This window comes from Pseudophryne corroboree, chromosome 5, assembly GCF_028390025.1.
Source record: "Pseudophryne corroboree isolate aPseCor3 chromosome 5, aPseCor3.hap2, whole genome shotgun sequence".
Taxonomy (NCBI): domain Eukaryota; kingdom Metazoa; phylum Chordata; class Amphibia; order Anura; family Myobatrachidae; genus Pseudophryne; species Pseudophryne corroboree.
The window spans coordinates 423,823,582-423,846,148 of record NC_086448.1 but is presented as its reverse complement, the minus strand read 5'-3'; the positions used below and the strand labels follow the sequence as shown (position 1 = coordinate 423,846,148).

At 48.1% G+C, this 22,567-nt stretch overlaps 1 protein-coding gene across 2 annotated transcripts in view; it reads left to right on the top strand.

Annotated features, from left to right (window-relative positions):
• The first annotated feature begins 4,522 nt into the window (after positions 1–4,522).
• The window catches only part of ICE1 (interactor of little elongation complex ELL subunit 1), a 292,267-nt gene continuing 274,222 nt past the window's right edge, over positions 4,523–22,567 (top strand). The window contains exon 1 of one of the 2 annotated variants that reach the window (XM_063922810.1): positions 4,523–4,824. The gene's annotated coding sequence lies outside the window, so the exon portion shown is untranslated. The remainder of the gene's footprint in view (positions 4,825–22,567) is intronic. The other variant, XM_063922809.1, reaches the window with a different exon arrangement.

Genomic DNA, 22,567 nt, shown 5'->3' with positions numbered 1-22,567 from the left:
TCTGCAGCCACCGCAGAAGAAACACCCTTGTCCTTGGAGACAGGGTTATCCGCTGATGCATTTGAAGATGCGATCCGGACCATTTTTCCAGCAGATCCCACTGAAAAGTTCTTGCGTGAAATCTACCGAATGGAATCGCTTCGTAAGAAGCCACCATTTTTCCAAGGACCCTTGTGCAATGATGCACTGACACTTTTCCTGGTTTTAGGAGGTTCCTGACTAGCTCGGATAACTCCCTGGCTTTCTTCTCCGGGAGAAACACCTTTTTCTGGACTGTGTCCAGAATCATCCCTAGGAACAGCAGACGTGTCGTCGGAAACAGCTGCGGTTTTGGAATATTTAGAATCCACCCGTGCTGTCGTAGAACTACTTGAGATAGTGCTACTCCGACCTCCAACTGTTCTCTGGACCTTGCCCCTATCAGGAGATCGTCCATTTTCTTTGAAGAAGAATCATCATTTCGGCCATTACCTTGGTAAGGACCCGGGGTGCCGTGGACAATCCAACCGGCAGCGTCTGAAACTGATAGTGACAGATCTGTACCACGAACCTGAGGTACCCTTGGTGAGAAGGGCAAATTGGGACATGGAGGTAAGCATCCCTGATGTCCCGGGACACCATATAGTCCCCTTCTTCCTGGTTCGCTATCACTGCTCTGAGTGACTCCATCTTGATTTGAACCTTTGTATGTAAGTGTTCAACTATTTCAGATTTAGAATAGGTCTCACCGAGCCGTCTGGCTTCAGTACCACAATATAGTGTGGAATAATACCCCTTTCCTTGTTGTAGGAGGGGTACTTTGATTATCACCTGCTGGGAATACAGCTTGTGAATTGTTTCCACTACTGCCTCCCTGTCGGAGGGAGACGTTGGTAAAGCAGACTTCAGGAACCTGCGAGGGGGAGACGTCTCGAATTTCCAATCTGTACCCCTAGGATACTACTTGTAGGATCCAGGGGTCCACTTGCGAGTGAGCCCACTGCGTGCTGAAACTCTTGAGACGACCCCCCCCACCGCACCTGAGTCCGCTTGTACGGCCCCAGCGTCATGCTGAGGACTTGGCAGAAGCGGTGGAGGGCTTCTGTTTCTGGGAATGGGCTGCCTGCTGCAGTCTTCTTCCCTTTCCTCTATCCCATGGCAGATATGACTGGCCTTTTGCCCGCTTGCCCTTATGGGGACGAAAGGACAGAGGCTGAAAAGACGTTGTCTTTTTCTCCTTTATACGGCAATACTTCCATGTGCCGTTTGGAATCTGCATCACCTGACCACTGTCGTGTCCATAAACAACTTCTGGCAGATATGGACATCGCACTTACTCTTGATGCCAGAGTGCAAATATCCCTCTGTGCATCTCGCATATATAGAAATGCATCCTTTAAATGCTCTATAGTCAATAAAATACTGTCCCTGTCAAGGGTATCAATATTTTCAGTCAGGGAATCCGACCAAGCCACCCCAGCGCTGCACATCCAGGCTGAGGCGATCGCTGGTCGCAGTATAACACCAGTATGTGTGTATATACTTTTTAGGATATTTTCCAGCCTCCTATCAGCTGGCTCCTTGAGGGCGGCCCTATCTGGAGATGGTACCGCCACTTGTTTTGATAAGCGTGTGAGCGCCTTATCCACCCTAAGGGGTGTTTCCCAACGCGCCCTAACTTCTGGCGGGAAAGGGTATACCGCCAATAATTTTCTATCGGGGGAAACCCACGCATCATCACACACTTCATTTAATTTATCTGATTCACGAAAAACTACAGGTAGTTTTTTCACACTCCACATAATACCCTTTTTTGTGGTACTTGTAGTATCAGAAATATGTAACACCTCCTTCATTGCCCTTAACAAGTAACGTGTGGCCCTAAAGGAAAATACGTTTGTTTCTTCACCGTCGACACTGGAGTCAGTGTCCGTGTCTGTGTCGACCGACTGAGGTAAAAGGACGTTTTAACGCCCCTGACGGTGTTTGAGACGCCTGGACAGGTACTAATTGGTTTGCCGGCCGTCTCATGTCGTCAACCGACCTTGCAGCGTGTTGACATTATCACGTAATTCCTTAAATAAGCCATCCATTCCGGTGTCGACTCCCTAGAGAGTGACATCACCATTACAGGCAATTGCTCCGCCTCCTCACCAACATCGTCCTCATACATGTCGACACACACGTACCGACACACAGCACACACACAGGGAATGCTCTGATAGAGGACAGGACCCCACTAGCCCTTTGGGGAGACAGAGGGAGAGTTTGCCAGCACACACCAAAAACGCTATAATTATACAGGGACAACCTTTATATAAGTGTTTTTCCCTTATAGCATTTTAATATATATAGTCATATCGCCAAATAAGTGCCCCCCCTCTCTGTTTTAACCCTGTTTCTATAGTGCAGTGCAGGGGAGAGCCTGGGAGCCTTCCCACCAGCATTTTTGTGAGGGAAAATGGCGCTGTGTGCTGAGGAGAATAGGCCCCGCCCCCTTTTCGGCGGGCTTCTTCTCCCGTTTTTCTGAGACCTGGCAGGGGTTAAATACATCCATATAGCCCCCAGGGGCTATATGTGATGTATTTTTAGCCAGAATAAGGTACTATCATTGCTGCCCAGGGCGCCCCCCCCAGCGCCCTGCACCCTCAGTGACCGCTGCTATGAAGTGTGCTGACAACAATGGCGCACAGCTGCAGTGCTGTGCGCTACCTTATGAAGACTGAAAAGTCTTCTGCCGCCGGTTTCTGGACCTCTTCACTTTTCGGCATCTGCAAGGGGGTCGGCGGCGCGGCTCCGGGACGAACCCCAGGGTGAGACCTGTGTTCCGACTCCCTCTGGAGCTAATGGTGTCCAGTAGCCTAAGAAGCCAATCCATCCTGCACGTAGGTGAGTTCACTTCTCTCCCCTAAGTCCCTCGATGCAGTGAGCCTGTTGCCAGCAGGACTCATTGAAAATAAAAAACCTAACAAAACTTTTACTCTAAGCAGCTCTTTAGGAGAGCCACCTAGATTGCACCCTTCTCGGCCGGGCACAAAAATCTAACTGAGGCTTGGAGGAGGGTCATAGGGGGAGGAGCCAGTGCACACCACCTGATCCTAAAGCTTTTACTTTTGTGCCCTGTCTCCTGCGGAGCCGCTATTCCCCATGGTCCTGACGGAGTCCCCAGCATCCACTAGGACGTCAGAGAAATACACTCCCCCATAGGCGGCGTCTAGTTGATCGCACGAGCAGCAAAAAGTTGCTACGTGCGATCAACTCGGAATGACCCCCTAATATGCAGTGAATGACATCTCTTGTTGGTTAGTCATGTAGGTGTGTGCAGCGTGACTCGGGTCTAGGACGTTGGGACAGGCAGCTCAGACATGTGTAATTGGACAGGTAACAAAAATAACACTTACTGTTATACAGTTATATAACTCAGTGGGAAGCAGGCACAGAGTAATACAGTACGTGGATAATGGGGGTCATTCCGAGTTGATCGCTCGCTGACGTTTTTCGCAGCGCAGTGATCAGGTCTCTTCTGCGCATGCACTGCAATGCGCATCGTACGGGTACTCAGCAGATCGTTGCTGAGCTATGGATTTAACAAAGAATCCAATTGCACGGGCGATCGCGAGGAGATTGACAGTAAGAGGCGTGTGTGGGTGGCAACTGACTGTTTTCTGGGAATGTTTGGAAAAACGCAGACGTGTCCAAGCGTTTGCAGGGCTGGTGTTTGACGTCAATTTCGGGACCAAAAAGACTGAAGCGATCGCAAGGGCTGAGTAAGACCAGACCTACTCAGAAACTGCACAAAGGGGGTCATTCCGAGTTGATCGTAGCTGTGCTAAATTTAGCACAGCTACGATCAATAACTCAGACCAAGCGGGGGGACGTCCAGCACAGGGCTAGTCAGCCCCGCATGTCAGTGCTGCCAACCCCCCCCCCGCAGAAGTGCAAAGGCATCGCACAGCGGCGATGCCTTTGCACTTCAAGAGTAGCTCCTGACCAGTGCAGCTTTAGCGTGCTGGCCGGGAGCTACTCCTCGCTCCCTGGCCCGCAGTGGCTGCGTGTGACATCACGCAGCCGCTGCGGGCCACTCCCCGCACGGTCCGGCCACAAACACCGCCGCTTTGCCCCCTCCCGGCCATCGACCGCCTCTGCCTGTCAATCAGGCAGAGGCGATCGTAGCACAACGACGGGCGGCCATGCGCAGTTCTGACCCGATCGCCACGCTGCGAATTACTGCAGCGTGTGATTGGGTCAGAATGACTCCCAAAGTGTTTTTGCACAGCTCGGCTGCACAGACGTTCGCACACTTGCAAAGCGAAAATACGCTCCTCAGTGGGCAGCACGTCTGCTAAAAGTAGCTAGCGAGCGATCAACTCGGAATGAGGGCCATACGGCAGCGATCCCAGAATAGTACTGTGCAATAGACCGGCTGCCACCAGTGCTGACTGCGCGCTACCCTGGCTGAGCTGGAGGCAAGGACTGTAGCCAGCGTCTAGTTTCCCTTCCGTGGCAGGACTGGACGACGGACACACGCCGCGCCTGCTCCAATCACGTGTATGTAATACAGGTCGCCACCTCTCTGCAGCCGACCAATCTAAGGTCCCGTCTCACACACGCTAAGGGGTGTAGCGCTTACACACAGCCAGCCTGCTAGTGTATCATGGTAAGGGCAGGACGCGCCCAATGGAATACGCGCATGTGGACGACGAGCCGGACGCGACAGGGAAGTGTTTTGCTGGTAAACGCACTACTTCCGGAACATAGAGCAGCAGCAGTAGCGCTGGCTGTCCCGTTACACCCCGACGTAACAACATGGTCCTGTATCGACTGAAGCGCTACAGCTGGTTGATGGTGAGTGTGCGCCAGGTCACCCCGGTGTATGTGTGTGTGTGTGTTGTAGTGAGAGGATCTGACGTGCCGGCCGTTGCTGCCCTGGGTGTGTGTGTACTAGCTGTGTTCTGTGCTGAGCTGATTGTCTTTTGTGCTGGAGGTTGAGATGTGTCAAAGTCTTGTTATTATATTTCTGTTGTCATATATTGATTGTATATACTTGCTGTTTATGTGCAGTATGTGAGGATGTGCTGTTTTAGTGTTGCATTATGGAAAGTATGGATAATCAGGATGTGGAGTCTCGGGATCACTGTTTCTGTTTATATTATGAGCTTTGTGTTTATCTACACCAGTGGTTCCAATCATTTTCCACCCGTTCGCGTTACTTATACCCCAACATTTGCAAATCAGTACATTTGTAATGAATACAAATTAAATGTAATAAAATGTTTAGGCACTGCTATATACTGTAGTAAAACAATAAGGGGATGATTCAGTAATGTTTTTTGGTTAATCTGTCCAGGTGCAGATATGCAGATGCCTAATTATTTCTGCTTACCCTCCCGATGGAGTAAGCAGAAAAGTTGCGCTTTTCACACATTTTCCCTATCACGCCCAATAGTTTAGACAGGTCAGTGATGCCCAGCTCCAGAGCAACAATTGCACATGCTTTCTCTCATTGGAACATACTTTTTCATTGTGTCAGTGGCCTACTATGATGCATTCCCTGTGTATTTAATTATCACCTGGATGTCCCAGCATTGTCATTAAACAAACTTTATGCAGTGGGGTACACTGGGTTCCACAGGGATAACATTGGGGTGTAGAGTAGGATCTTGATCCGAGGCACCAACAGGCTAAAAGCTTCGACTGTTCCCAAGATGCTCAGCGCCGCCTCCTCTATAACTACGCATCTGTGCACAGGAGCTCAATTTGTAAGTTGGTGCCTGCAGTGCAGGACACTAACAGGCAGCAGCCCTGAAAAGAGCTTTTTAAAAGAAGACAGAAGACTTCAAGGGCTGCAGCAGAGGCACTCTGAGTGCTAGATGGCATTCTGACATCTCTTGCTGCAGCTCCATCACCTCCCCTGGCTGTGTACTCCCGCGCCTTGGTTGCCGGGTACTTACAGCGGAGGGCTCCAGTTCTTCAGGTCAGGCACACACACTCTCCGCAGCTCTCTGGGATCGCATGGCCGCATCTAGGGAGGAGGTAAGAGGGTCCCCCAGGTGGGACCCGCTGTAAATCGTGATCCGGCGTGGCCTTTAGGTGGCGTGCTGGCGTGGACACTGTGTTGGTACAGGGACCCCACTAGACCACCAGGGCAAGGGCAGAGGTCGGTTTTCTGCATAAACCATTTTTATTATGGCCGACAGTACCCGATGGTGAAGTACAGCAAGGGGATAAGGCTCTGACCTGTAGCCCCTCCCAGGGCGCCATTTAGAGTAAATGTTCCCGCCCTGGAGCTGCATCTCTCTGTCTCCCTCACTCCCTGTCAGCGTTTGGGCGCCATTACACATGCTGAGCTAATTCTGGGACTGCATGGGCAAAGTCTCCTCTGTAAAGCCACCTGCATTATCAGCGCTGTGCATTTTACAGGACACTTAAGTATTCTACATGTCTTTTGACAGTGTTCGTTAAGAAACAGTGCATTACTTCAGGGTTATGTAGTACAATTACCCTGTGATATACATCCAGTCTTTACTGTGCATTGATATATCTAAGTCTATATAGCTTTACTTAGTATTGCTAGTCCAGTGCAGTTTTATTATTTGTCATAATTTCTGCATTGTACATGTGACTGTGTGTGCGCGCATATAGCTGCTGTGTGATTTCTACTTCGTGTATCTCAATCAGATTGTTATCCCTATATTCTGTACCCTGAGGGTGGGTAAGTGCGTAAGGGTTATTATTTGATATAGGTATTTCACAGGATATACTTATTGTGTATTTTTCTCTGATTTTCAGTCGCTGTATACCTCTTGAATCCTCTGTTTGTGCTATCACACTGTACAGGGGGTTCTTGGTCAGGTATTATACTGCTGATATTGTACTGTGTTGCCCGTGGTTTACGTTTTCTTATTATGTCAGCTTCAAGGGGCGATGGTTCTGTGGCTGATCCCGCAATACGCGGTGGTGATGACACGTTAGAGGAAAACATAGCAACGGAGGGTTCAGGTTCTGGGGGTTCCCTGTCCCCCAGTAGGTCTGTAGCAATGGAGTACATAACGACCCGCCTTGGGCTACTTTCTCTACTTTACTAAATACGCTGGTAACTAGACTTACGCCCCCTATGGGACCTCACGTGCCGGTACAGCCACATATTGTCCCTGCGGTTAATCCGCCATGGGCAGATCTCCTGTCCACTCAGTTACAGCAATTGAATCACTCATTGAACAAACAGAAACCTAACCCTCACCCGCATAAGACCAAGGGATCCTCTAAGCGGGCCATTCCTTCCTCATAATCCACCCATGTTTCAGACACTTTGTCTGATGAGGATGGCATATATACTGACCCTTCAGACACTGATCCAGATGCTTCTGATGGGGAATCTGTTTCACAGGTGGATGTTGCTGACCTATTAGAGGCTATCAGGTTGATTCTTCAAGTTGATGATCCTGAACCTGTTGTTACCTCTAATAAACCTGATAGGTTCAATCATCAGAAGGTTGCTAAATTAGTTTTACCTCATTCTGACCACTTGGTTGATATACATCGGGAATCCTGGGAAAACCCAGGAAAGAAATTCACACCTCACAAGGAGATGCTAGCTCGCTACCCCTGCGCTGCGGAGTTAAGTAAAAATTGGGAAACGCCTATTGGGAAACGCCTCCGCCGGTGGATTCGCAAGTAGCTCGGCTGGCGGTGTCCTCTGCTCTTTTAAATAGAAATTTATCTGCGCATTGAGTATCTTGTTATCCGGACAAGATGCTGTACTACAAAGGTGACCAACCTATAAATAACGATTATAATGCAAGTTTGTATTGCGCTCAATCCTAGACTATGTGATCGTTTATCACTCTGGCTTCTCTAATAATCCAATATAAACCACCCTTTGAAATTGGAAATAAACAGATAAATGCAATGAATCTCTTTAAACACTTTACTGAATTTTAAACATTAGTGTCTCTTATTGTCTCTTTTGGAGAGAAGCAGTGGGAAAATTCTGGATGTTTCCACATGCACAGTGAACTGATATGTGTAACAAATCACTTTACTATGGGATGCAAATTCCCCAAAATCCACCAGGATTAAACAAAAGAAGAAAAACTGAAGAAAAATTGCAGCACAAGAAAAATCCAAAAAGCCAAAAAATAGTCCTTATTGTTTTATCAAAGTCTAATGATATACTGCGGCGTCCCGCACGTATATGATGTGTGAGCGCTTGATGTTGAATGAATACTTGGATGGATGGATGGATGGATGGACACTGTGGGTCTGCGCAGTGTTAGGTCGTTTTGTGTGACTTAGCGAGGTTTGGATATAAGAGTTAGGGACTCCGGCCTCGCTCCTCCACCCTCCCCCAACTCCCAGTGGTGCGTCTGGGTTCAGGCGCTCCCCTGGAAGCCGGCCAGTCCGGGGACGAGCACCGCCTAGGGCAGGGACGCTTGCAGTCACTGCTCCTCCGAGCCGATTCCTTCACGCTCCCCACCACGTACGGAGACTCACCTGCTATCGCTCCCCGCTGCCCACCACGTCCGTACACCCGCTTCTTTACCTCGTCCTCCGTCCTGGTTGCTAGGCGACACTGCTTACTTCTGTGTTTCCCGGTCACGTGACCGAATCGTCCCGTTTTCTTTAGCACTGAGTGCTCAGTTTGCAATGAATAGGTTGGTCTTTGTTTGCTGTAGATCCAACGCGTTTCAGCCCCTTCCTCTGGGAAAAGTGGATGAGTGTGGTAACAGTTCTATCAGTCTTTAAAGTCTGTGCATAGTCCCGCCCCTCATCACCTGATCCCTGTTTGTTCATGTTATTGGTCTCTCCTGTTTTCCATCACTAAAAGGGGGGGAATAATTCAAGCTTGCAAATAATCCGTATTGAGCATCATTTAAAAGATATTGTTTCTAATGCTGGCCATACACTTGTGCGATGCCCTGCGACGCGACATTGCGGGGTATCGCACTGGCAGTTCAGGTGCGATGGAATCACACCTGAACTGCCAAAGTGATTATCATGCGATAGATCGCATGGTAATCACGTGATGGGCATGTCACCGCTGAGTGGGAGCGGCCTCTGGCCACTCCCGGCGGGTGCCCATCGCACATCGCAGTGCGATATATCTCATGTGGGGTTGAAACCACATGTGATTGCACTGCGATGCAACAAATATTAAGTGCAGCACATAATATCTTGAGACGCGATATTCGACCGGGGTGCCTGCGCATCGCGTCTCAAGGTACTAAAATGTGCATACAATCCTACGATTTCTCACAGATGTGGTCGAAATCGAAGGATAGCACCAATTATCTCATAAGTGTATAGGCACCATAAGTTACAACTGTTCCAGAATGGTTTAGTGTATATCACATCTTGATAAAATTAAGATTTGCTGAATCTCTCTGGAAAGTCCTGTGCAGTGAATAAGTAAAGTAAATAAAATAAAGATAAGACTACGGACTAACACCAACCATCAGTCTCCTCAGTAGGAGACACAGAAAGAGAGAGACATTTAAACATAGCACACTGAAACCACCATCCAGTTTCAATCCAAGCCATCTAAGCGGTTCACAAGTAGAGGCATTTGTCAAGATGGTAGAGAGAGAGATTGAAGTATTGAATACAAACTGACCTTTATGCAATCTGACCAAAAAGGAAAAAACTGCACTGCAAGAACTACAAGATAGCAACTCCTTGATTATAAAACCAGCAGAGGAGTAGTTTTATTGAATAAAGCTGACTATGTTAAAGAGGCATACCACATTTTAGACGACACACAGACATACCAGAAACTACATCAGGATCCAACCAATACATTTCAGAAAGAACTTGAACTATTTTTACAGAAGGGAGCAGATTTAGGTATCCTAAATGAACAAGAACATCAATACATACAAACTCAACATCCAATAATTACAGTATTTTACGATCTACCCAAAATTCATAAAAACTCGCTCAACCCACAAGGCAGACCTATTTTATATCCAGAATAGGTTCATTAACATCTCATCTCTCAGAATATTTGGATATATTTTTACAACCCTATGTACAAAAACAGAATTCATATTTACATGACACAACACACATACTCCATAAGATACAAGAAATACAATGGGGTGAAGAACTATGGCAGGTCAATTCAGAGGTCACCTCTTTATATTCAGTAATAGACCCCAACCAAGGGATAACCAGTGTAAAATACCATTTAGAAAAAGACATGAGTCTGGATAACTTACAAAGACAATTCATCATTGACAGCATACAATTCATATTGAAACATAATTATGCTTGGTTTGAGGGGACCTACTACCTGCAGACCACAGGAACATCGATGGGCACGAGATTCGCCCCAAACTACGCCAACCATTTTATGAGTTGGTGGGAGGACGAGTTCATCTGGACGAATCCAGTGCCTGGGGAGAATCTCGTGCTCAGGACAAGGTATATAGATGACATTTTTTTTCATATGGCGAGGTGAAGAACAAACACTCACTAAATTTTTACAGTACATGAACAACAATAACAATAACCTCAACTTCACAACCAAATACAGTAAAAGTAGCGTGGAATTCTTAGACCTTAACATCTTTGCAGAAGAGGGGCAACTACAGACCAAAACCTTTAGAAAAAAATGTTGATGTGAATAGTTATATTCTATCTACGAGTGAACATCACCCCAATTGGTTGAAATCTATCCCCAAGGGGCAACTGTTCCAAAAAAGCAGATTACATTATTCAAGGGAGAGAATTGATGGTAGAGTTTAGAGAGAAAAAGTACAAAGAACACCTAATAGAAGAAGTATTCAATGAAGTTGGGGAAAAAGATAGAAGTCAATTACTGGAATATAAAGACAAAGGAGGTAGACAACATTCAACTGAAGTATTATTCATTACTGATTATACGCAACAAGCAAGATCAATACAACGTATTCTAACCAAGCATTGGACGTTATTAGAAGGTGAGATTTTAAATGATGTCTTGATCACAAAACCAAAAATTGTCTTTAGGAAAGCGTCTGATTTGAAGCAGAAGTTGGTACATAGCCACTTACCACTGAGATTGACAACACAGTCTTATATCAACCATATAGAACCAAGAAAAGGTTTCTATCACTGTGGAACCTGTATAGGTTGCAAAATTAGGGGCATTTCAAGCAGCAAACCAATAACCAATTTTGTATCTACCAATACACAAAAAACCTACAACATCAAAAGCAGACTCACTTGTAACAGCAAAAGGGTCATTTATCTATTAGAATGTGGTTGCAACAAACAATATGTGGGACTTACCACACGCACACTCAAAACGAGAATAAGCGAACATATTCGCAACATTAAAAACCTGTTTTGAAGTTCACAATCTCTCAACATTTTAAACAATATCATGACAATGATCCATGTTTGCTTAAGTTCGTAGGGATACAGGAAGTACACACGAATTGGAGGGGGAGGGGGGCAACTTTATTGAAAAGATAAACACCATAGAGCTTAGGTGGATGTATGAACTTAAGACCCTGTCCCCATTTGGGCTAAATCTTGGTAATGAGGTAAAAATCCATTATATGTAAGAAGTGAAAACATAGAAAAACACAGGAGATATAGATATATATAATATATTTATTCAGCTATAGGACATTGTTAGACAGATCCAGATAATGTGTGGATGCGCACACACAGAGATACATATTAAAGAATAGGGTAAGGCATCCACATTGGGGGATACATTTCATTATATTTTATTTTATTTACTTATTCATTGCACAAGACTTTCCAGAGAGATTCAGCAAATCTTAATTTTAGCAAGATGTGATATACACTAAACCATTCTGGAACAGTTGTAACTTAGAAACAATATCTTTTAAATGATGCTCAATACGGATTATTTGCAAGCTTGAATTATTCCCCCCCCCCCTTTTTGTGATGGAAAGCAGGAGAGACTAATAACATGAACAAACGGGGATCAGGTGATGAGGGGCGGGACTATGCACAGACTTTAAAGACTGGTAGAACTGTTACCACACTCATCCACTTTTCCCAGAGGAAGGCCCAAGGGGCTGGAACACGTTGGAGCTACAGCAAACAAAGACCAACCTATTCATTGCAAACGGAGCACTCAGTGCTAAAGAAAACGGGACGATCTGGTCACGTGACCAGGTAACACGGAAGTGAGCAGTGTCGCCTAGCAACCAGTAGGATGGAGGACGAGGGTAAGAAGCCGGTGTACGGACGTGGTGGACAGCGGGGAGCGATAGCAGGTGAGTCTCCGTACATGGCGGGGAGCGTGCAGGAAACGGCTCAGAGTAGCTGTGACTGCAAGCGTCCCTGCCCTAGACGGTGCTCATCCCCCGGACTGGCCGGCTTCCAGGGGAGCGCCTGAACACAGATGCACCACTGGGACCTGGGGGAGGGTGGAGGAGCGAGTCCGGAGTCCCTAACTCTTATATCCAAACCTCGCCAAGTCACACAAAACGACCTAACACTGCGCAGACCCACAGTATCCATCCATCCATCCATCCATCCATCCATCCCAGTATTCATTCAACATCAAGCGCTCACACATCATATATGTGCGGGACGCCGCAGTATATCATTAGACTTTGATAAAACAATAAGGACTATTTCTCTGACGTCCTAAGTGGATGCTGGGACTCCGTAAGGACCATGGGGATTAGCGGCTCCGCAGGAGACTGGGCACAACTAAAGAAAGCTTTAGAACTACCTGGTGTGCACTGGCTCCTCCCACTAAGACCCTCCTCCAGACTTCAGTTAGATTCTTGTGCCCGGCTGAGCTGGATGCACACTACGGGCTCTCCTGAGCTCCTAGAAAGAAAGTATATTTAGGTTTTTTATTTTACAGTGAGATCTGCTGGCAACAGACTCACTGCAGCGAGGGACTAAGGGGAGAAGAAGCGAACCTACCTAACAGGTGGTAGTTTGGGCTTCTTAGGCTACTGGATACCATTAGCTCCAGAGGAATCGACCGCAGGACCCGACCTTGGTGTTCGTTCCCGGAGCCGCGCCGCCGTCCCCCTTACAGAGCCAGAAGCATGAAGAGTCCGGAAAATCGGCGGCAGAAGACTTTGGTCTTCACCAAGGTAGCGCACAGCACTGCAGCTGTGCGCCATTGCTCCTCATGTACACCTCACACTCCGGTCACTGATGGGTGCAGGGCGCTGGGGGGGGTGCCCTGAGGGCAATATATGACAACTTGGCTGGCAAATCTACATCATATATAGTCCTAGAGGCTATATAGATGTAAAATTACCCCTGCCAGTATTCCAGAAAAAGCGGGAGAAAGTCAGTTGGAAAAGGGGCGGGGCTTCTCCCTCAGCACACTGGCGCCATTTTCTCTTCAAGTGCAGCTGGAAGACAGCTCCCCAGGCTCTCCCCTGTAGTTTTCAGGCTCAAAGGGTTAAAAAGAGAGGGGGGGCACTAAATTTAGGCGCAATATATGTATACAAGCAGCTATTTGGGGAAAAATCACTCAGTTATAGTGTTAATCCCTGCATTATATAGCGCTCTGGTGTGTGCTGGCATACTCTCTCTCTGTCTCCCCAAAGGACTTTGTGGGGTCCTGTCCTCAGTCAGAGCATTCCCTATGTGTGTGCGGTGTGTCTGTACGGCTGTGTCGACATGTTGGATGAGGAAGGTTACGTGGAGGCGGAGCAGAGGCCGATAAATGGGATGTCGCCCCCTGTGGGGCCGACGCCAGAGTGGATGGATAGGTGGAAGGTATTAACAGACAGTGTCAACTCCTTACATAAAAGGCTGGATGACGTAACAGCTGTGGGACAGCCGGCTTCTCAGCCCGCGCCTGCCCAGGCGTCTCAAAGGCCATCAGGGGCTCAAAAAACGCCCGTTACCTCAGATGGCAGACACAGAGGTCGACACGGAGTCTGACTCCAGTGGCGACGAGGTTGAGACATATACACAATCCACTAGGAACATCCGTTACATGATCTCGGCAATGAAAAATGTGTTACGCATTTTCTGACATGAACCCAAGTACTACATAAAAGGGGTTTTATTTTTGGGGAGAAAAAGCAGCCAGTGTTTTGTTCCCCCCATCAGATGAATGAATGAAGTGTGTAAAGAAGCGTGGTTTCCCCCGATAAGAAACTGGTAATTTCTAAAAAGTTACTGATGGCGTACCCTTTCCTGCCAGAGGATAGGTCACGTTGGGAGATATCCCTTAGGGTGGATAAGGCGCTCACACGTTTGTCAAAAGGTGGCACTGCCGTCTTAGGATACGGCCACCTTGAAGGAACCTGCTGATAAAAAGCAGGAGGCGATCCTGAAGTCTGTATTTACACACTCAGGTTATATACTGAGACCTGCAATTGCCTCAGCATAAATAGGGCTGCTGCAGCGTGGTCTGATACCCTGTCAGATAATATTAATACGCTAAGACAGGGATAATATTTTGCTAACATTGAGCATATTTAAGACGTTGTCTTATATATAAAGGATGCACAGAGGGATATTTGCCGGCTGGCATCCAGAATTAATGCAATGTCCATTCTGCCAGGAGGGTATTAGAAACCCAGCAGTGGACAGGTGATGCTGCCTGTAAAAGGCACATGGAGATTCTGCCTTATAAGGGTGAGGAATTGTTTGGGGATGGTCTCTGGGACCTCGTATCCACAGCAACAGCTGGGAAGAAATTTTTTTACCTCGGGTTTCCTCACAGCCTAAGAAAGCACCGTATTTTCAGGTACAGTCCTTTCGGCTTCAGAAAAGCAAGCGGGTCAAAGGCGCTTCCTTTCTGCACAGAGACAAGGGAAGAAGGAAAAAAGCTGCACCAGCAGCCAGTTCCCAGGATCAAAAATCTTCCCCCGCTTCCTCTGAGTCCACCGCATGACGCTGGGGCTCGACAGGTGCGGTAGGGGCGCGTCTCGGGAACTTCAGGGACCAGTGGGCTTGCCCACAGGTGGATATCTAGGTTCTGCAAATAGTATCACAGGGATACAGGCTGGAGTTCGAGGCAACTCCCCCTCGCCGTTACCTCACATCAGCCTTGCCGGCTGCCCTCGGAGAAAGGTAGTACTGGCGGCAATTCACAAGCTGTACTTCCAGCAGGTGAAAGCAAGGTACCCCTCCTTCAACAAGGCCGGGGTTACTATTCCAAAATGTTGTGGTACTGAAACCAGACGGTTCGGTGAGACCCATTCTAAAATTGAAAGCCTTGAACACTTTTATATACGGAGGTTCAAGTTCAAAATGGAATCGCTCAGGGCGATTATTGCAAGCCTGGAGAATTTCATGGTATCACTGGACATCAAGGATGATTACCTGCATGTCCCTATTTACCCTCTTCACCAGGAGTACCTCAATATTGTGGTACAGGATTGTCATTACCAATTCCAGACGTTGCCGTTGGTCTGTCCCCGGCACCGAGGTATTTACCAAGGTAATGGCCGAAATAATTATCCCGTACTTGGACGATCTCCTTATAAAGGCGAGGTCCAGGGAGCAGTTGTTCGTCGGAGTAGCACTATCTCGGGAAGTGCTACAACAGCACGGCTGGATTCTGAATATTCCAAAGTCGCAGCTGGTTCCTACGACGCGTCTACTGTTCCTGGGTATGGTTCTGGACACAGAACAGGATAAAAAGGGTTTCTCCCGGAGGAGAAGTCCAAGGAGTTGTTGTTTCTAGACAGAGACCTCCTAATACGTATACAGGTGTCGGTGCATCAATGCACGCGAGCCCTGGGAAAGATGGTAGCTTCTTACGAAGAAATTCCATTCGCCAGGTCCCATGCAAGGATTTTCCAGTGGGATCTGTTGAAGTGGTCCGGGTCGCATCTTCAGATGCATCGGCGGATAACCCTGTCTCCAAGGGTCAGGGTGTCGCTGTTGTGGTGGCTGCAGAGTGCTCATCTTCTAGGGGGCCGCAGATTCGGCATACAGGACTGGGTCCTGGTGACCACGGATGCCAGCCTTCGAGGCTGGGGGGGGCAGTCCCACAGGGAAGGAACTTCCAAGGCTATGGAAAAGTCAGGAGACTTCCCTACACATAAATATTCTGGAACTGAGGGCCATTTACAATGCCCTAAGTCAGGCTAGACCCTGCTTCAACACCGGCCGGTGCTGATCCAGTCAGACAACATCACGGCGGTCGCTCATGTAAACCGACAGGGCGGCACAAGAAGCAGGATGGTGATGGCAGAAGCCACAAGGATTCTCCGATGGGCGGAAAATCATGTGTTAGCACTGTCAGCAGTGTTCATTCCCGGAGTGGACAACTAAGAAACCTCCACCCGGGAGAGTGGGGACTTCATCCAGAAGTCTTCCAAATGATTGTACACCGTTGGGAAAGGCCACAGGTGGACATGATGGCGTCCCGCCTCAACTAAAAGTTACAAAGATATTGCGCCAGGTCAAGGACCCTCAGGCGATAGCTGTGGACGCTCTGGTAACACCGTGGGTGTACCAGTCGGTGTACGTGTTCCCTTCTCTGCCTCTCTTACCCAGGGTAATGAGAATAATAAGAAGGAGAGGAGTAAGAACTATACTCATTGTTCCGGGTTGGCCAAGAAGAGCTTGGTAACCAGAACTCCAAGAAATGATCTCAGAGGACCCATGGCCTCTGCCGCTCAGACAGGACCTGCTGCAGCAGGGGGCCTGTCTGTTCCAAGACGTACCGCGGCTGCGTTGACGGCATGGCGGTTGAACGCCGGATCCTGAAGGAAAAGGGAATTCCGGAGGAAGTTATCCCTACGCTATTTGAAGCTAGGAAAGAAGTGAACGCAAACCATTATCACCGCATATGGCGGAAATATGTTGCGTACTGTGAGGCCAGGAAGGCCCCAAAGGAGAAATTTCAGCTAGGTCGATTTCTGCACTTCCTACAGTCAGAGGTGACTATGGGCCTAAAATTGGGTTCCATTAAGGTCCAGATTTCGGCTCTATCGATTTTCTTCCAAAATTGAACTGGCTTCACTGCCTGAAGTTCAGACTTTTGTTAAGGGAGTGCTGCATAGTCAGCCCCCGTTTGTGCCTCCAGTGGCACCGTGGGATCTCAACGTGGTGTTGGATTTCCTGAAGTCGCATTGGGTTGAGCCACTTAAATCCGTGGAGCTATAATACCTCACGTGGAAAGTGGTCATTCTGTGGGCCTTGGCGTCGGCCAGGCGTGTATCAGAATTGGCGGCTTTGTCATACAAAAGCCCTTATCTGTATTTTATATGGATAAGGCGGAATTGAGGACTCGTTCCCAATTCCTTCCTAAGGTGGTATAATTTTTTAATGTGAACCAACCTATTGTGGTGCCTGCGGCTACTTGGGACTTGGAGGATTCCAAGTTACTGGATGTAGTCAGGGCCCTGAAAAGTATATGTTTCCAGGACAGCTGGAGTCAGGAAAACTGACTCGCTATTTCTCCTGTATGCACCCAACAAGCTGGGTGCTCCTGCTTCTAAGCAGACGATTGCTCGCTGGATCTGTAGCACGATTCAACTTGCACATTCTGCGGCTGGACTGCCGCACCCTAATTCTGTAAAAGCCCATTCCACGAGAAAAGTGGGCTCTTCTTGGGCGGCTGCCCGAGGGGTCTCGGCTTTACAACTTTGCCGAGCTGTTACTTGGTCGGGTTAAAACATTTTTGTAAGAGTCTACAAGTTTGATACCCTGGCTGAGGAGGACCTAGAGTTTGCTCATTCGGTGCTGCAGAGGTCATCCGCACTCTCCCGCCCGTTTGGGAGCTTTGGTATAATCCCCATGGTCCTTACGGAGTCCCAGCATCCACTTAGGACGTCAGAGAAAATAAGATTTTACTCACCGGTAAATCTATTTCTCGTAGTCCGTAGTGGATGCTGGGCGCCCATCCCAAGTGCGGATTGTCTGCAATACTTGTTTATAGTTATTTCCTAACTAAAGGGTTATTGTTGAGCCATCTGTTGAGAGGCTCAGATATATTTCATACTGTTAACTGTGTATAGTATCACGAGTTATACGGTGTGATTGGTGTGGCTGGTATGAGTCTTATCGTGTCAGCTCTTCCGGGCACAGTATCCTAACTGAAGTCTGGAGGAGGGTCTTAGTGGGAGGAGCCAGTGCACACCAGGTAGTCCTAAAGCTTTCTTTAGTTGTGCCCAGTCTCCCGCGGAGCCGCTAATCCCCATGGTCCTTACGGAGTCCCAGCATCCACTACGGACTACGAGAAATAGATTTACCGGTGAGTAAAATATTATTTTTTTTAGCTTTTTTTTTATTTTTCTTGTGCTGCAATTTTTGTTTGGTTTTTCTTCTTTCTTTTATTTAATCCTGGCGGATTTGGGGGAATTTGTATCCATTAGTAAAGTGATTTGTTACACATATCAGTTCACTGTGCATGTGGAAACATCCAGAATTTTCCCACTGCTTCTCTCCAAAAGACACAATAAGAGACACTAGTGTTTTAAATTCAGTAAAGTGTTTAAAGAGATTCATTGCATTTATCTATTTATTTCCAATTTCAAAGGGTGGTTTATATTGGATTATTAGAGTGTCCTCTTCTCTGCCTGTAACTCCTGTCACCTCTCTGAAGTAACCGACGAATAAGCGTGTGGAGGGTTGCTTAAAGGCTATTTGTACCCTTGTGGGAGCTGTGCATCGGTCCACTATTGCGGGCTCTACTAAGTCCATTCTGGCTCGCCGGATTCTCTGGTTACGGTCCTGGTCTGTGGATCTGGACTCTAAGAAAACCCTGGAGGTCCTCCCTTTTAAGGGAAATATCCTTTTTGATGAGGATCTCAACAAGATTGTTGCTGACTTAGCTTCAGCTAAAATGGAATGTCTACCTAGTACTGCTCCTTCGGTCCCGAAGGTAAAGAGTACTTCCTTTTCGTTCCTTTCGGCCTCCAGGTAAAGCAAAGGGTCAGGCATACCCGAAACAGGCTCGCACTTCCAAAACCACTAAGCCCAAACCTAAATGTGCCTGGGTTGCCCGTTGGCCTGCTTCCAAATCAGACAAGCCTACTGCATGACGTGGCAGGCCTCCCCCTGGGGGATACCAGGGTGGGAGACCGACATCTAAGGTTTACCCAAGAATGGTTGAAGACCACTTCCGACGCCTGGATAAGGGAAGTCGTCACTCACAGATACGCCATATCCTTCAAGAATCGTCCCCCCTCTTCGATTTTGCCTGACAAACATCCCTTCGGATCAGGTGAAGGCAAAAACTCTTCATTTAGTGGTACAGTCCCTCCTGGACACGAGTGGTAGTGCCGGTGCCTCTGGCTCAGAGAGACAAGGGGTACTATTCACTGCTATTCCTAGTCCCGAAAGCGAATGGTTCCTCCCGGCCCATTCTCAACCTCAAGTCCTTGAACAAATTTGTGAGGGTGTCCAAGTTTCGTATGGAAACTCTTTGCTCTATTGTTCTGGCTTTGGAGCCCGGGAACTATATGGTCTCCCTGGACATACAGGATGCTTACCTTCATATTCCTATTGCCATGTCACATCAGCAACACCTGCGGTTTGCTATTGGCAACCTCCATTTTCAATTTTGGGCCTTAGCCTTTGGATTGATCACAGCTCTGCGAGTATTCACAAAGGTCATGGCGTAATGAAGGCCATACTCCGCCGTCAGGATCCTACCGTATCTGGCCGACTTGCTGATCCTGGTGAATTCCCCAGAAATTCTCCTTCGTCATCTGGATCTGACGGTCCAGTTTCTGCAAGCCCACGGTGGCTCATCAACTGTAAGAAATCCTCCCTGATCCCTGCTCAGTTCATGGTGCACCTGGGGCCATTTTTGGACACTCACAACCATCGGTTGTTCTTGTCTTAGGAGAAGGTCCTGAAACTTCAGGACAGAATTCGATGCTTCCTCTCTCGCCTGCGAGTGTCGATACACTCAGTGATGCAAGTACTAGGCCTCATGGTGTCTGCTTTCGACATGGTAGAGTACGCTCATTTTCATTCCCGCCCTCTGCAGAAGCTGATTCTTGCCAAGTGGGATGGCCTACCTCATCGGATCACGTCTCGCATGATCTCCTTGTCTCCGGAGGTTCGTCTGTCACTGAACTGGTGGCTACAGGACCATCGATTGAGCAGGGCTCGTCCCTTCTGGATCTCCAACTGGGTCCTTCTGACAACGGACGCCAGCCTGCGGGGTTGGGGAGCGGTGTTGGAGCAACACTGTCTTCAGCGTCGGTGGACCAGGGAGGAGTCTTGCCTCCCGATAAATATTCTGGAGTTGCGGGCAGTGTTCAATGCTCTAAACATGGCCCAGCATCTCATACAGAACAGGCCTGTTCAAGTACAGTCGGACAACGCCACCACGGTGGTGTACATAAATCATCAAGGCGGCACTTGAAGCCGCATGGCAATGATGGTAGTGTCCAGGATTCTTCAGTGGGCGGAACGCCATCTGCCGGCCATAACAACAGTGTTCATTTAGGGGGTCCTCAACTGGGAAGCGGACTTCCTCAGTCGTCAGGACGTACACGCCGTAGAGTGGAGCATCCATCCAGAACTATTTCAACTCTTAGTGGACAAGTGGGGCCTACCAGATGTAGACCTGATGGCGTCTCGGCACAATCACAAGGTTCCGGTCTTCGGAGCAAGGACCAGGGATTCTCAAATAGCGTTCGTGGACGCACTGGCAATTCCATGGAACTTTCGGCTGCCATACGTGTTCCCTCCGGTGTCACTTCTGCCCAGGGTAATAAGGAAGTTCAAGCAAGAAGGAGGAATCCTACTTCTCATCGCTCCAGCGTGGGCCAGACGACATTGGTTCTCAGACCTGCAGGGTCTCTCGATAGAGCGTCCTCTTCTACTTCCGCAACGCCCAGACCTCCTCGTTCAGGGCCCTTGTGAATACCAGGATTTGGCCCTGCTGGCTTTGACGGCGTGGCACTTGAAGCTTCATTTCTGATTGTCAAAGGATTATCTGAGGCTGTCATTCAAATCATGTTGAAGGCCCGTAAACCAGCTTCGGCTTGGATTTATCATAGGGTCTGGAATTCTTTCTTTACTTGGTGCACATCTAACCATCATGATGCTTACAATTTTGTACAGCCAAACATTTGGCCTTCCTGCAATGTGGCCTGGACTTAGGCCTTCGTCTGGCTTCCATCAAGGTTCATATTTCTGCCTTGTCGGTATGGTTTCAGAGAAAAATTGCGACTCTGCCTGATGTTCATACATTCACTCGGGGTGTGTTACGGATTCAACCTCCCTGTGTCCCGCCTGTGGCTCCTTGGGATTTGTCAGTGGTTCTGGAGGCCTTGCAAGAGTCTCCGTTTAAACCTCTTGAGTCTGTGGACCTTAAGTGGCTTACTCTTAAGGTTTTGTTTCTGCTGGTTATTGCATCTGCTAGATGGGTTTCAGATTTGGGTGCCTTATGCTGTCTGTCACCTTTTCTGATTTTTCACAGTGACCAGGCGGTTCTTCGGACACGCCCTGGTTAAATACCTAAGGTGGTGTCTTCTTTCTACCTTAATCAAGAGATTGTGGTTCCGGCCTTTATCTTTCCTGATTTGTCCTCCAAAGAAAGCTCTTTGGATGTGGTACGGGCTCTCCATATCTATGTGAAGAGGACAGCCTCCGTTCGGAAGTCTGATTCTCTCTTTGTACTTTTTGATTTTCACAAACGTGGCTAGCCTGCGAATAAGCAGACCCTGGCCAGGTATATTAGAATGGTGATTACACAAGCTTATGTACAGGCTGGTCTTCCAGCTCCTGCTACCATCAAAGCCCATTCTACTCGGTCGGTTGGACCTTCTTGGGCGTCCCGCCGTGGTGCGACCCTTGAACAATTGTGCAAGGCGGCTACGTGGTCCTCAGTGAACACGTTCATAAGGTTCTATGCCTTCGATACTTCTGCCTCCCAGGATGTTTCCTTTGGATGCCGGGTTCTCATACCTGCTACAGTGCGTCCCCTCCCATGAGGAACTGCTTTAGGACATCCCTGATGTTAACCCTGTGGAACCCAGTGTACCCCGCTGCAGAAAAGGAGATTTATGGTAAGAACTTACCGTTGTTAAATCTCTTTCTGCAAGATACACTGGGTTCCACAGGGCGCACACCCTGACGCATTTAGTTTCTTTGGGTTGGTATGGCGTTAGCCGCTGATACCTTCTCCTAACGGTTGTCGTCTTTTACCTGCTACTGCATTGGACTGGTTAACAAAACTGAGCTCCTGTGCACGGAGGCAGGGTTATAGAGGAGGCGGCGCTGAGCATCTTGGGAACAGTCAAAGCTTTTAGCCTGTTGGTGCCTCGGATCAAGATCCTACTCTACACCCTGTTATCCCTGTGGAACCCTTGCAGAAAGAGGTTTAACAACGGTAAGTACTTGCCATAAATCTCCTTTTTTGAGTACTCCTGGATGTACCAACACCCCAAGTTGAGAACCACTTATGTAATTGTGGCGGTTATTTCTCTAACGTCCTAGTGGATGCTGGGGACTCCGTAAGGACCATGGAGAATAGACGGGCTCCGCAGGAGACATGGGCACTTTAAGAAAGAATTTAGATTCTGGTGTGCTCTAGCTCCTCCCTCTATGTCCCTCCTCCAGACCTCAGTTTGAATCTGTGCCCGGACGAGCTGGGTGCTGTTCAGTGAGCTCTCCTGAGTTTGCTGAGAGAAAGTATTTTGTTAGGTTTTTTATTTTCAGGGAG